Here is a 14,916-nt window from a genome sequence, read left to right on the forward strand (position 1 = left end):
AAAATATTATCGATCACCCACCCCTTTAGCGTGTTCTAGAGAAAATGTGTAAAATACATACCTATGAGATAGTCGGCAATAATTTATTTTATTAATAAAGCATTTTGTGCGGGTAAAATATAAATACATATATAATACATGCTAATACAACAACAAATAAGAAAATACAAATTGCAATTTAAATGAATACCCCCTGTATCATCTTTCCAGAGAAAGTAGAAATACAGTCGAATTTCCTTTATGCACCTTGCAAATGCTATCACTGACAGTATACTCGTTGTTGCTGTGTAAAGTGCACATTACTAACAACATTATGGTAGCGATTGTCCCCATGCCATTGGTTTATCGTATTGGTTCGGGAGCTGGGCGATCCATAATTCTGGTATGAAAAATTATTACGTCTTAACATGTCTCACTGTAACTTTATGGTTAATGACAAAATCATATAACTCGCACTCCTAAGTGTTCCTTGAGCCATCTTAAAAGCTAACCCTTCAAAGTGTATTTATGGAACCGGCGCAGGCCGCTTATCTCGCCATCCTCCGTCTGATGTTAATTTGATTGTGTATATTCTCGATCCGTGTGTATAGCCTTTCACAATGTCATAAAAAGCGCCAACAATAAAAGAAACACACACACACAAATTTGCGAGATTTGCTTGTGCCCAACTTGCAAATGAAAAGTGAAAGAATTCGAACAAATTTAAAAATTGCTTTTAACCTATCACAAGTATATTACTTATCGTTAATTTTACTTTATAGTTAAAGCAAATACAATGTATGATATATGAAAATTTTACTCAGTCTGATGAGAAAATTACAGATCTCGTTTTTCCTACTTGTTTAAGGCATTAAAATGAAATGAAAATGCTGTCTTAAGAAAAGAGCCATAGGTCAGACCCTGACATAGACATGTAGGCTACATGTGTATGTGCGTGAGTAACTGACTGACGGAATTGTTGAGTGAAACGATGGTGCCAGTGGATGGAATCTGAATTTTGGTCCTTATTTCTGTTGGAGCCATCTTAGTGAATGTACGATTGTACTTAAATACGATTATACATTTAGAGGCTTCGGGGTTTTATTTGGTGGTGGTGGGGGGGGGGGGTTGTATAGTTGTATTGAAGAACAAGTGGAGTTGTGTCTGTGGCGGACGGAAGTAAACTTTCCTTCTGCAGGCGGAAGGGGCTAAACCGACACGTTATATCCTTGCGCAGTGTAAACAGGCCTCTTGTAAACTGAGAGGAGAGGGGCTCACCACAAAAACTTGAGCCATGTCGAAGCATAGGTTTGCGCCGGTCCTGGAACTAGATAGAGACTATTTAAGGTGGCACTATCAGTCCACAAGTTCATGCACTTTCTAGATAAGAAAGTCTGGATAAGATTCTGTTACAACTACTGGACAGCTCAGGTCGTTGGTAGCCTTTACGTTACTACAGTAAAAATAAGATGTTGTGTATTGGAGTTTGGTGAATCCCAGCAACGAGTGTGATCGCCTCAAAAAGAAAAGGCCGAGTTGTGATTGATCATTCAGGTCAGGATCAGCTTCGTCCGCAACGACAATAAAAACGATATATTGTTATGCAGGGTTATTTTCAGCGAATTATAACAAATGGGGCAAAACAATGGGCAAAACAGCTCTGGTGTTCAAACCGTTAAAAAATGACCCTCCCCCCGGCTGGGATTTATTTTATTGTTCTGGTGCTGAAGCTAACCCGATGGTATATCTTGATGTTTTAACACCTATTAGACCCCCAGAAACGCAGGACTAGTAGTTACAAGTCTCTCGCCTCGACACCCGTCTTAATAGAAACGGAAAAGTGAGAATAAATCAACGCAAAGTGCTGCGGATGCGCCCGCTGAAATATTCCAAACGTATGCATTTTAGATAGGTATCGGGCCGTAGGCTTTCATCGCCCCAAACTCTGATAGATGGGCTCCAGAATGGGCAGTGATGGCCTGTAAGTGCGAGGTAACAGTAATCTGGTTATATGTAGGAGGCTGTCTTTATGGGCGCATGAGCATTCCCCACACGAAACGGATATAAATACACAAACACAAACGTGACTGCGACGTGACTTCCCCCTATTATAGAAACCAGGGGGAGAAATTTATAGGTGCTGGATATTCTAGGTACTCAGTTGAAAATAATTATATATATATATATATATATATATATATATATATATATATATATATATATATATATATATATATAATGCTAAACAGCATACATGTAATACATATACATCCTTCAATAGGAATCCCACATCCTCTTCAGTTTAATTTTACAACTAATAAACACAAATATTACAGACCTCTGTGTGTGTGTGAGTGGGTGAGTGTGTGAGAGAGAGTGTGTGTGTCTGTATGTGAGTATATGCTGTCTATATCTTAGAGCATCTTTCCATTAGTCACGACTTCTATGTTCTTTTCCAAGACCCAGTTTGGCACTGACCACGTGAGCCAGTTCAGTTTCGAGTCGTATGGCTTTCCGATACCTTTATTATTTTAATTACAAGATGTCAGACACAATGTAATCTTTCTGAAGTAGTAACCCAGCTAACACACAAACACAAGTTGTTGTGGCAACATTGTGTAATGACAGGGAGTGGTGCATATTCTCAGTATAATACACAATATCGCTTAATGTGAGGAAGTCCTTGTCCTTAAGAATCACGCACAGCAATGCCCTTGCAAATGTCGAAAACAACACTGAACTGAACAGACTGATCGGAAAAGTTGTGTTGAAATCAAACAACAAGCACATATTGTACATTTCTATATTGCATATATACATTTGCAGATATACCTTTCTGGATTTAAGCACAACTGCAAAGTAAACCCAATGGGATTTCACGCGGACAATACGTTGCAGGATGCCCACATGTTTCACATCCTCGACTGACACATTGATTTCTGAACTATGTCAGAAAAATATATTATGAATTCATTTATTTTTTCTTCTTCTTGTAAATGTGTTACAAAGAAATTTATAACAGACCAAAATTAAAGAAAAAGAAAACACGTCATCTTGTAAAAATAAACCTTATTGGTTTATTGTGTAGTCCTTGTTTGAACACATTCTTCTGTTTTGAACAACAAAATAAATGCTCTGCACGTAACCATCGTATAACTTAATTCACGTAACAATTGTGAAATATCCAATGCCATTGCTTTGAATACAGTTTTCGTACTTTTCTTAATAAAACGTAGAAATTAAAAGGTTAAAGAACCCAGTGCCGATCATGCATACATGCATACATAAACACTTCGTGTCCTTATTGACATACAACATGAAAACTAAACATCGATTTTAAAAGTTACATTCTACTTGACAAGAGTTAACACAATTCGTCAACTATAACAAAGGCATCATGTTTGTATGTGGGTGTGTTTGCTTTGCTTTCACGTTTGTGTGAGAAAAATGGCTCCTGCATAAAATGTTTTAAACGTAATCGATTTTCTTTTGGGGATAACAGATATTATTATTATTATTATTATTATTATTATTATTATTATTATTATTATTATTATTATTATTATAACCCTAACCCTAACAATAATAATATCGTGATGCCCGTCGAGGTTTAAAGCGCCACTCTGTATTAATTATATGCGTCTTTAGGCCTAATTGAAGCTTCGATACACGAATGATTGATTGACTGCTTTTCCGCATTTGTAAAGCTGTATTTTCCCTTTCCCCGACTGAAGTAACGTTTCCACGTTTGCTCTGCTTTTTCAAGAATACCTCTTATGTACGTTAGCGTGTATCGGTATCTTAATCTTCCATATCTTTGTGTATCTTATTGTTTGAGGGTGACCTTGCACACACGCCTATGTAGCACCGTGTAAAAGTACAAAACAACTGAAGTGTCCGTAAACCTAGTGAAGCTGAACACTTTTTGGCTTCCTGAAATATGTGGTCAAAAACGGTGGCAGAACGCTGAAACCACAGATCCCCCCTCTTGTAGAATGTATTTTTAGAGAGCCTCAATGCCCCATTGTAAGGGTTAGTTGTGGGTTTATTTGTCTGGGTTTACATCGCACGCACACACACACACACACACGCTTAGAGTAAACGCTGATTTCATATGTTTTCTTTTGTAGGTTGCGTTAGTTCAAATGAATACTAATTACATAATTGCGTCTGTGTTTTATCTTATTTTATTTGGTTGAGGGAAAGAGAGAAGGTGTGTGTGTATGTCTGCTTGGTGGGGTGTTGGGGGGGCATCCCAGCCGTCCAACAATGGAAGTTAAGGCCCTGAGTGTTTTTGACTTTGAGACTTGGCTTGTTGTCTCCTCAGCTCAAAGGTCAGGACTCCGCGTCGTGCACTTCACACAGAACTTGCCTGTCATGCGGTCTGGCGGGCCGGAGGGTCGGGAGTGTGAGGCCACCCCGCGGCCGGCCGGGAGTTTGCGGGCACAGGGGTGTGTGTGTGTGTTTGTGGGCGGGGGGTTGTCTCCATAGCATTGGAGAAAGCTGCGTGTACCCTTGAACTAGGCTGCGGCATTCGCTTTTGTGCTCGTTTGTTTGTTTCTATTGAATAGAAAAGAAATAAACCAACGACCAAAAGAAAGAAGAAATAAAGAAGGAAAAAAAAAGAAAAGAAAAGGCACTCATTTTGAAATAGTTAAATCTCCTATAAGGCTTCGGGAGCTTATTTATTTTTGTTTCATACTTTTATCCGTGCATAGGTTTATATTTGTAATGTTTTTGTGTTTTCTTAAAGTCAGACAATATCAACTGAATTATAGAATCATAATTGTTCTCAAATGTATATTAAGAGTATAATTAATTAATTATGGCATTGTAATTATACTAATATTAATGATTATTATTAATAATATTCTGCATATATGATATCTGGATAGATATGCTGACATTCTCATTAAGAAATGATAATTAAACTATCAAAAATATCATGTTTTGAAGGCTTCCAAACCTGCCATACCACTGTTATATTAACATAAGTATACCTTATGAAGAAGCAAGGAAAAAAGGCCGATGCTGTTATTTTCACACACGTTTGTGGTGTTTCCGTGCAGTTACACAATATGTGATCCACGCTCTGTTTTTTGTTTTGTTTTGTGTTTTTTGCAAGCAGTCTGACCTTTTAGAGGGAACTGTAAAATGTGCGATGCTGTTAAGCGTACATATTGTAGATTGATTTAACAAATATATAAATCAATACTGTTTAATTCGGTGAGTTGCAGGGAGGAATAAGTACAGTACAACCCACAGCACAGACAGCAAATAAGGTGGAGAAGTGTAGAAACATAGGAAAGCGCTTAGCAGGGGCACTAACAGTAGCGCTTTTTTAGTAGTTGATTTTTGTCACCGGGATATTTTATGTCTTTGGCTGAATGAAGCAGGAGAACTTGTTTGCACAGCTTTACACCTGCGTTTTACAGGCTTTTTTCTGGTGTATAATTAGTAACCTATAGGCTGCAAAAATTGAGCTACAGGATTCCCTCTTAGCAGTATTGCAAATATGTTCTGGATTGCGCTATGAAAAATGGATCTGATTTAGATTGACTTTAACAAAACTGGAACGACTTCTATCACTGGTGTCAATTTTACATTATTTGTGTATTTATACTTATTAACGCACAACGCAACCTTAGGGAAATGTATCCATGTGCTAATACTCCCTGGATTAAGTATATGTTTATATATACTCAAGTACTTTCACATGGTATGCTGGTATGCATCTATTATACTGTCATACAGTACTTGTGTAAACTTCAGTATTTGTGTATTTAAATATTCCTTACTTTCTATGTTTAGTGGTTTGCTTGATTTGCGTTTTTTCCGCAATCTATTGCCTTGCCTTGCTTCTGTTGCTGCTAATGGTTCCAAACGTTCCCCCTGTATCGTATTTTAGGACACCCCGTCGTCATCTCTGTTTTATACGTTGTGGTATAAAAAATAATCTCCCCCGCTCTATTTTTTTGGATAAAAAGGCGAGCGCTACACGTGTATGCAATGCGCGTCGTTGGATCGAGCTGGAATCCGGCCAGACTAAACACACTGGAATGTAAACACTGATATCCCCATTAGAACAGGCAGAAAAGCACACTCCGAGGACTCTTTATATTTTATCATTCTCCAGCCTGATTTATCTTTATCTTTAAGTCGTTATAATAGTTTCACACACACACACACACATATATATATATATATATATATATATATATATATATATATATATATATATATATATATATATATATATATATATATATACAAATATGTTTGGAATACGGAAAGTCGATTTGGGAATGTATAGTAGGAGCAGGTCTGCGTGATGTTCTTGGATGGTTGTGTATTTGTGTTTTCCTTAATGTGTTTTTGCAGTTGTGTTGTTTGCCAAAGCCAAATAAAATGTAAAGCACTGATCTTACAAATTATCCGATTCATAAAACCATTTTTTGATGTTAGTCGTATAGGTATATATGTTAAAGTTGGGATATTAGCTCATCTCCGTCGCCGAACATTACATAGACCTTTACATACCGTCATATAAGAAACACAATTTCAAGTCACACTATTTTTTATTATACTAATAACAACAACAACAATACTACTACTACTACTACTACTACTACTACTACTACTACTACTAATAATAATAATAATAATAATAATAATAATAATAATAATAATAACCTTTCTAGTATTTCCACGGAGGGTTGCATATTAAGTTGTACTGGCAGTAGTATAATAGACGTGGAGGCTAATATTTCACTCATTCGGTTAATTGCTTCGTGCGTCTATATAATTTCCGTTTCATGAATGTCTTTTGTCGTTGTTGTTGATGACATACTGATGTCATTCTCTGCTGAAAATATGCAATAACGCCAAAAAAAACGATTCTATGTCATGGTGATGGGGAAAGGAAACACACACAAAATCAATAACAGCTTATTCAATCGAGGACGAGATTTGTGTCGTCAAATCGTATGGTTTGATTGAAAACGTGTAGAATTACCTGGTGGATATAAATATTTCCAATTGGGCTTCTACAGTAAATGTTGTCAAGACGACGAAGAAGGCAGTCAGATTAATGATAGTGTACAATAGGTTTTTTTTCCTCGTTTTTTCTTGACATTCTTGCAGCAGCGTTATTGTGAAACCTTTAAACAAGGGGAACCTGATAGCTATATATAGACATACATGCATACATGCATGGCCCACATGTGTTTGAGTGGATGTTTCTGTGAGATAGAAATGGAATACAGTCTCATATTCTGAATTCATTGATTTGCTTTTCAAATGGACGCAGTTCCACGTGTGTTTCCGACGCCTGCATCTCAGCCGGGGTTGATGCTAGCCATTGCAGGGGTTCCGTTTGGCTCAGACACCGCTATAAAGCGATCTCCAGGTCATTCCGAGACCAGACAGGCTCTGTCATGTATCACCTGGGTTTATTACCTCCTAACGTGTGTGTGTCTGTGTCTGTGTCTGTCTCTCTTTCTGTTTATTTTATGAACACTTTACGACATTAAAAGCAATGGATGCAGAACAATATATTTATTTTGCCTAAGTACATGATCCAAAAATCAATAAATCGTATAATTGTCTTGCCTTTCTCTCTCTTTCAATTATTTCTTTCACCCATTCTCTCTCTCTCTCTCTCTCTCTCTCTCTCTCTCTCTCTCTCTCTCTCTCTCTCTCTCTCTCCTCTCTCTCTCTCGTAGGCTTTTTGCAGCTTCCTTTTCTTTTGGTGCAAATATCCCCCAGTGTTTACAACTGTCTGTGTGGGCGGGAGGGCCATACAAATTGAAGGTCAAGTTAGAGCGCACCTTATATGGTTTCCCAGTATCCACCATTATGATTGTTTTGGACGACAACGAGGAAGGACTTAGGCGATAGAGAGAGAGGGGACGAAAAAAAAGACGGACACAAAGCAAAACAACAACAGCAACAACAACAACAAAAAGCTATTTATGATAAGTCACTATGTCGTCTGTTGTTTTATTTGGAAGATAAAAATGAAATGAAGAGGGTGAGCGAGAGAGACTTGCAACTTTGGTGGTATGCAGGGAAAGAGGATCGTGGCGGGAGAGAGGCGATTGTTTTCGAGGGATGAGAATAGATGATTTATCAAAACCAGTGCGATAGAGCAACTTGACATCAAACGCTATAGCGCCTGCGCTAGGTCTAAAAGCGACAGTGTCTGATTCGAAAAGGAAATTAAACGTCATAAACGCAGCCTCAATTAGGCCTAATGTTTAAGCTGCGACCGAATCCTCTAGGAAACAAGACAGGATATTTGGTAAGAGAGACCAGATACTATTTCCTACCTCGTAAATCTATTTAACATCGAGATACCTAACAAACACTCGCAAACTAAACTCAATTAGACATTTTTTTTCAAAGAACTACCGAGTCGAGGTCTGATTAAGCACGATTATAGGACCAGTATTGTATATGTAAGTCAGGTTTAATAGGCAGCGATACAAAGGCGAGGGAGAGTATGATATGTTGATCTACACGTCATAGCATAGGGAAGAATGCCAGTTTAATTATTCATTCATTCATTCTATATCATCCTCTCAGCCATTATTACAAAATACATTTTGCTTAGCTGTCAGAGAGAACGCATTTTATGTCACACTTGTGTTGCCTTAGATTCTGGTTGAATGTGAGAAGTTGAACAGAACTTGAAAGTCTCGTTTGTTGTGTGTCTGTTTGAATGTACAGTAATATACCTACACAAATACTAAATACTCCTAGATTGGTCAGTGGGCTAGGTGGGTTTCTGCATAGTGATTATATTTAGTATATTATTTGTGTAGCTGATATATATATATATATATATATATATATATATATATATATATATATATATATGTGTATGTATGTATGCATGTTTGGATGTATTTGCATATGTTTTTGTAGAAATAAGTACATTGCTTTGATTGTTCGTATTACTATCATTAAAATCCACAGTAAACAACAATCATTTTATTTGTTAACGAGAAAATGTGTTTAATGGCGTTAACGTACAAACTGCCAGGTTCAATACCATATGTTATTATCAGCTCTGTTTATGAGTCTATGTAGGCATCCATATGTACAATTATTATTATTATTATTGTATTGTATTTGTCGTTGTTATTTATTATGCGTGTATATATATGTGTGTGTGTGTGTGTGTGTGTGTGTGTGTGTGTGTGTGTGTGTAATAGATGAATGCAGGTGTTGGTGTTTTATAGTTTTCACATTAAACTTTCAAAAACATCACCAAAGTTTTGTGTGCCAAGCGTACTGCGAGTTGTTTACAATACTCAGAACCGTGTTTATGTTCTATTCCTGAACATTTGCATTTCAATTGGACTATTTTATATTGTGTAACGTTGACTGGTGTTTCTATATAAACCTAGGGGCAAAACGACATAGATGAACGTCCCAGCGAGTTTACTTAATTAATTGAAAGTAGGCCTGTATAATGTATTACAGTGGTTAATACACGAACAGCTGTATAAGACCAGATTTAGTTAAGCAGATTTTGTAGTGAAACGTAATTGAAGGAATACAACATAAGTATTATAAACAAATCATAATGCGTACTTGTTCTTTTGGACATAATTGGACGTCATTAAGGACAACACTTTGTGTTACTTTAGCACAAGCAAGTTGAAATATTAGGAGAAACTCAGTTTGTCTGAATATTGAGAAAGTGCATATATCTACACATTTTCGTATTCGTATTATTAAGATATAGCTAGTGTGTATAATGTCATTCAAAACATATTGAGAAGCGTGTCATATTGGTTATAGACCTACACACCATTGCAGGATGTGGGTTGTGCAGCCCCCACAAACGCAGGCTGGCCGACACTGTTTTCTGTATATGAACGGCACCTCTGTGTTTGTGTGATACGTAGTTAAAATATTTTACATAAACCTTTGAGTGCCAGGGACATTGTAGTGATTGTAGTGTGTTTGTTGTGTGCTGCACGGGACTAAATGCCCTTAATTCGTGGTTGCATTAACAGTGTAAGGAACTGCTTTAAGTTGTCTTTGAATTCTGCTGTATAGTATAATAATCAAACGTATATACACTGCTGCATTCTGGACTGAAAGTGTTTCGTCTGTGCCTGCGACAAGTTTGAATGTGTGAGTTTGTGTGTATCTTTTTATATTTATAAGTAAAAGATGTTATACTATTTAATCACAGCGTCTTAACGATCGTATATGGTATATTGATCCCTAGTGGTGATTTGAAAGCACAGTAAAGCAACTAAGCGAAGATGGGGGGGTTGGGTGGTGGCAAATTTTTCAAATGTTCTAATAAAGACAGGTGATTGATATGATAAATGTACCCTACAATCAATCGTGAGTTTAACGTGATCATGGCAGATCGAGGTGTATACACGATATATATTTGAGAATGTATATATATATATACATTCCAAACTTAGCTATACACACATGTTGATATAGATATTACATGGGGCGTGTTTCTGTGTTTACCCAAACAGATCCACATACACTGATGGGTTACAGAAGGTAGTTCTTATTGTAACGCAGTATCTGTGTATCCAAATAACGGTGCATTAACAGCAGATGATTAATGGAGACATTTTCGTCAGCTTGTAATTCGCACCACGTTTTCGAAATACAGCACAGCAGTAATAATACACGCACGGAAATATTACACAGACTGCAGGGCCGCGTGCGAGCACGGTTCCGGAAGCACGTCACTCCGCGGTGTCCATTTTTTTAACCGAGAGTTCAGAGTGGAAAATAATAATCATACATAAATTCAATAGTGTTGAACAAATCTTAACTATGTCTGACATTTTATGTAATCATGTCAAATCATGCAATATATTCGTCTGCTTGTTTGTGTTTGAAAGTAATTATTTTTATGAGTAGTAGTAGTAATAGTACTAATTGTATAATTATATATTATATATAATATATCATGAAATATAACACTGAATTAGAAATATATATATATATATATATATATATATATATATATATATATATATATATATATATATATATATTCGCGAAATAATGCGTACTCAACATATATAGTAACTAGGGGAAGTTACACTATGTTCTCTCTGGGTCTGGATTTTAGGATTTAATATTAATTGTCTTCCTGCATCAGCAGATCAATTATTAAACGTTGCACCAGTCGACTTACGGGTGATTCTCCACATTTATTTGTGATTCCTGTCAGGGTCAATATGATTTTCGTATTCAATGTAAAAAAACTGAAGATTTAATTGTGTTTATCTTTATTATTTCTTTATATTCATTTTTATTATACTGATGCAGACCGCGTGTTTAGAGAACCAACACCAACAGCACAACAACATCATCATCATCATCATCATCAATAACAACAACAACAACAACAACAACAATAATAATAATAATAATAATAATAATAATAATAATAATAAGGATAATAATAATAATAATAATATTTCACATACTCCTTCATTGAGCATGATAAGTACAGATTTAATGGTTGAAATATTAAAAAACATTGATATATTACTAATTAACGGATTCATGTATTTTTTTTTATACAAAGTAAAACTACATACACACATTACACAGTTAAATACATTGAACCTAAGGAAAAATGTAATTCTCTTTCTTACCGGTTTCCATATTTCTACAAATAATAAGAAACAATGCGATTTGCGTTTAAACCTGCTCTTCTGTCGGTGTCCTGGCCTGAACCTGTACCGGTATGTGGCTACATCCCTCTTTATTTTGTAGGAAATTATTACACTGTGATCCCCCCCACACACACACATTTTCACCAAAAAAACACATGATTCTGTGTCTGATGTTTGAACGAAACTCGTTCTGCTTGAGACTATTTCTGATTGGTGGAATTACATATAATATTACATTGTTTTATATGAATAAGCTACATTGATAATGTTACATTGTAAGTAGATTCTCAGAGCTGTCTTCCTAAAACTGTCTTAATTTACAATTAGTCAAAGACACATGAATATCTTTATTGTGAGAGTTTGGAAATATATCTATCTGTTTTTCAGTGTTGTGTTTGTTTGTTTGCTTGCTTGTCTTCACCGAACAGTGATGTCCCCGTTTGAACGTGCCTTTAACCTATATACAAGAGATAGAAATATAACATTGTAAACATATCTACTAATGCAAATTTAAATAGATGTGAAGTAGGATTTGAATAGAGGAGATAGCGACATTTATTGTGGTTTAGATCTCATTTTGATTCCCATGCTTCTACATTTCATTGTGGACACGGTGAATTTAAGTGGTGTAAAGATGTCAGCAGATTCACTCTGCAGACAACGACTTTGCAGAGACGATAAAGTCTCTTTTTATACAATTACAAATACAAATAAAATCCCTCTGCAAACTCAATTTTTTGCTTCGGGTTTAGGATCTAAAATTGAGTAAATATTTTATTACGATGGACAGTATTGTCTCTTATATAAGCGTCTGCGCACACATGTAATGTGTCGTGTCTTTGTTTGGAATACAGAACATAATCTGTTTCACTATGTTTCGTTAATATTTCCCTTAAGTGTTTGGCAACATAGTGAAGAACATTGCTTGGGAGTTTGCAAGAGAATGTGCACTTTTCTACACATACTTTTGCATAGTCTATAAGATTTATAAAGTAACCTACACCAAACTCTCGGGGACAGCTGCACGTCTATAGTTATGCAATAAAGTTCTTCACTTACGGTCGCGTAACAAGTATTAATTCTCCCAAAGGGGTGGAATATATTTTTAAAGGGTGATTTGTTAATTTTTCCTCCATCTCTAAATCATGTATAAAATGTCCCAAAAATGTTTGATATAAATTATGATCTGACATGTCTGTAAGTGTGTGTGCTAGGAGGTCTGTATGTGTATGTTTGTATGAATGAATGACGGTTTAAATTAAACAAAGTAGTGGGTGGTAAAAACGTGGTGCACAGATACAGCAGAAGTGTGTGGTTTTATCCATCGCACATGAATCAGGGACTATTGTGGAGCTGCTGCTGTTTTGGTGCGGTAAGAGGCTACATTAATTGCAATAATAAAAATCTATAGCGCGAATGAAGCAAACAGTTTACAAATTCTGGTAACCCGCAACGCTTAACAGAGAGAAACTGTAGGCACTCTTGTCTCGAGAAATTAAACCACGTTGGGCTCTGATCTTATTTTAAACGTGACAGCTGTCGTGATTGAGAAACGGTATAACTTTCAACAAAAAAGGTTGATTTTACAAGCGCGCAATGAACGCGGCAACTGTGTGCTTCTTGTAATAAGGCCTGTGTTCTGTCGAGGCTGGCCTAACCACAAGAGCATCATAAAAACACAGGTAATTAAAAAAGATGATTCTGTCATATGCCTTTCCAGGTTGGGTTCCAGTTCTGGTTCCAATACAGAAAATTCTGCCAAACTTGCCACTCTCAGAAACGAATTACTGCACTTGATGTGAAGATTATGCTATATTGCATTAGAGCATCCCCCCCCCCCCTCACCCCACCTATGCAGGCGCTCACACCTGTCCTCCTGTTCAACAACAGCGTACAACTTGATTTGTACATGCTTGTGGTTTTTCAAAAGTGTACGTGCCTACCGAGGTTTGTTGATGACACAGTTGTTTTGGGTACACTTTACAAGATGTTCTTTAACGTTCTGTTACTGTTATTATTAATATTTTTATATATCTGAGAATCTATTGTAAATGTAAATTGTCCTTGGCAAGGGAATCTGCAAATAAATAAATATACAATACTAATGTAAATCTGTTTCTATATATCATGGTTTTTCCATCTATCTCTCTCTCTCTATCTATCTATTTATCTTTTCCTTTCTGGTTCCCAGGTCTCCTCAAATCTAAGTCTTGTTGAAAACTGAAGTTTTCAGACCACTGTTCAAAACAAAAAGGATTTTTTAAGGCTTCTCAATGTCAACATCTCAGCACTTTATCTTACTGCTGTTTCCACTTTATGGACGTCGCACGGCTAGGTGCAGCGCTTTAGACCTCAGTAAAACCAAGGGCCTTTTTTGTTGTTGCTTGAAACTGTTCACAGCTCATACAACCGAATTTAATAGCCTGGCCTACATCCAATTAAATTTATCCGGGCCATAAGGGGACAATAATATTATCCCACACACTTCCCACGTCGAGTCGTGGTTCCAACCCGATTTGGTTTGGAACTGCGCAGGATGTACCTGAAACAAGTTTTCTCCCGAGATCAATTTCTATTTACTTCTATTTTGGTTTTCATGGGATCGATAAACTCCTTAAGAATTTGTTTTATTTGGTTGCCTAACCAGTCTGAAATTCTTGAAGTTTTACTATTGTAATTATAGCATGGGGTAGCAATGCGTTTGTAAGATTCCTCAGACAGAACAGTCGTAAAGTCCTAGCGAGGCTGCGCCCAACACTGTTGTTTGCAAGCAGAGAATTGCAAATATTTACAACACCGTTTTCCTGCGCAAATCTCTGAACACACACAAAGCCTATCAGATCTCTGCAACATATGGGTATAGATATCCCAATGCATATATTTATTAACATCACCAAAGTTCACCAACATCTAAATCGGCTGATCCAACAACGGTAAAGAATAGAAAGAAGAGCGTAATTTGACATTTATGTGAAATGTGAAAACAGCTTTTTGAAAATACATAAATAAACAAACAAACAAACAGTCAGTCTTATCCGAGGAATAACTATATCCAGGAAAAGATAAAATATATATGTATGTACATAAATATACATCAATATGTAAACTTTAAAGTTGATGATGATGTCGTTATTATTATTGTTGTTGTTTTACAATATGACATTGTTTTCAGACAGACGTGTTTTTCTCTCTTTTCAGCCGGTGTGCTTACACATGCCCTATAGGGAACTACAGTTTGGATTAGACAACAGCAAGCCGC

This window comes from Amia ocellicauda, chromosome 7, assembly GCF_036373705.1.
Source record: "Amia ocellicauda isolate fAmiCal2 chromosome 7, fAmiCal2.hap1, whole genome shotgun sequence".
Classification (NCBI taxonomy): domain Eukaryota; kingdom Metazoa; phylum Chordata; class Actinopteri; order Amiiformes; family Amiidae; genus Amia; species Amia ocellicauda.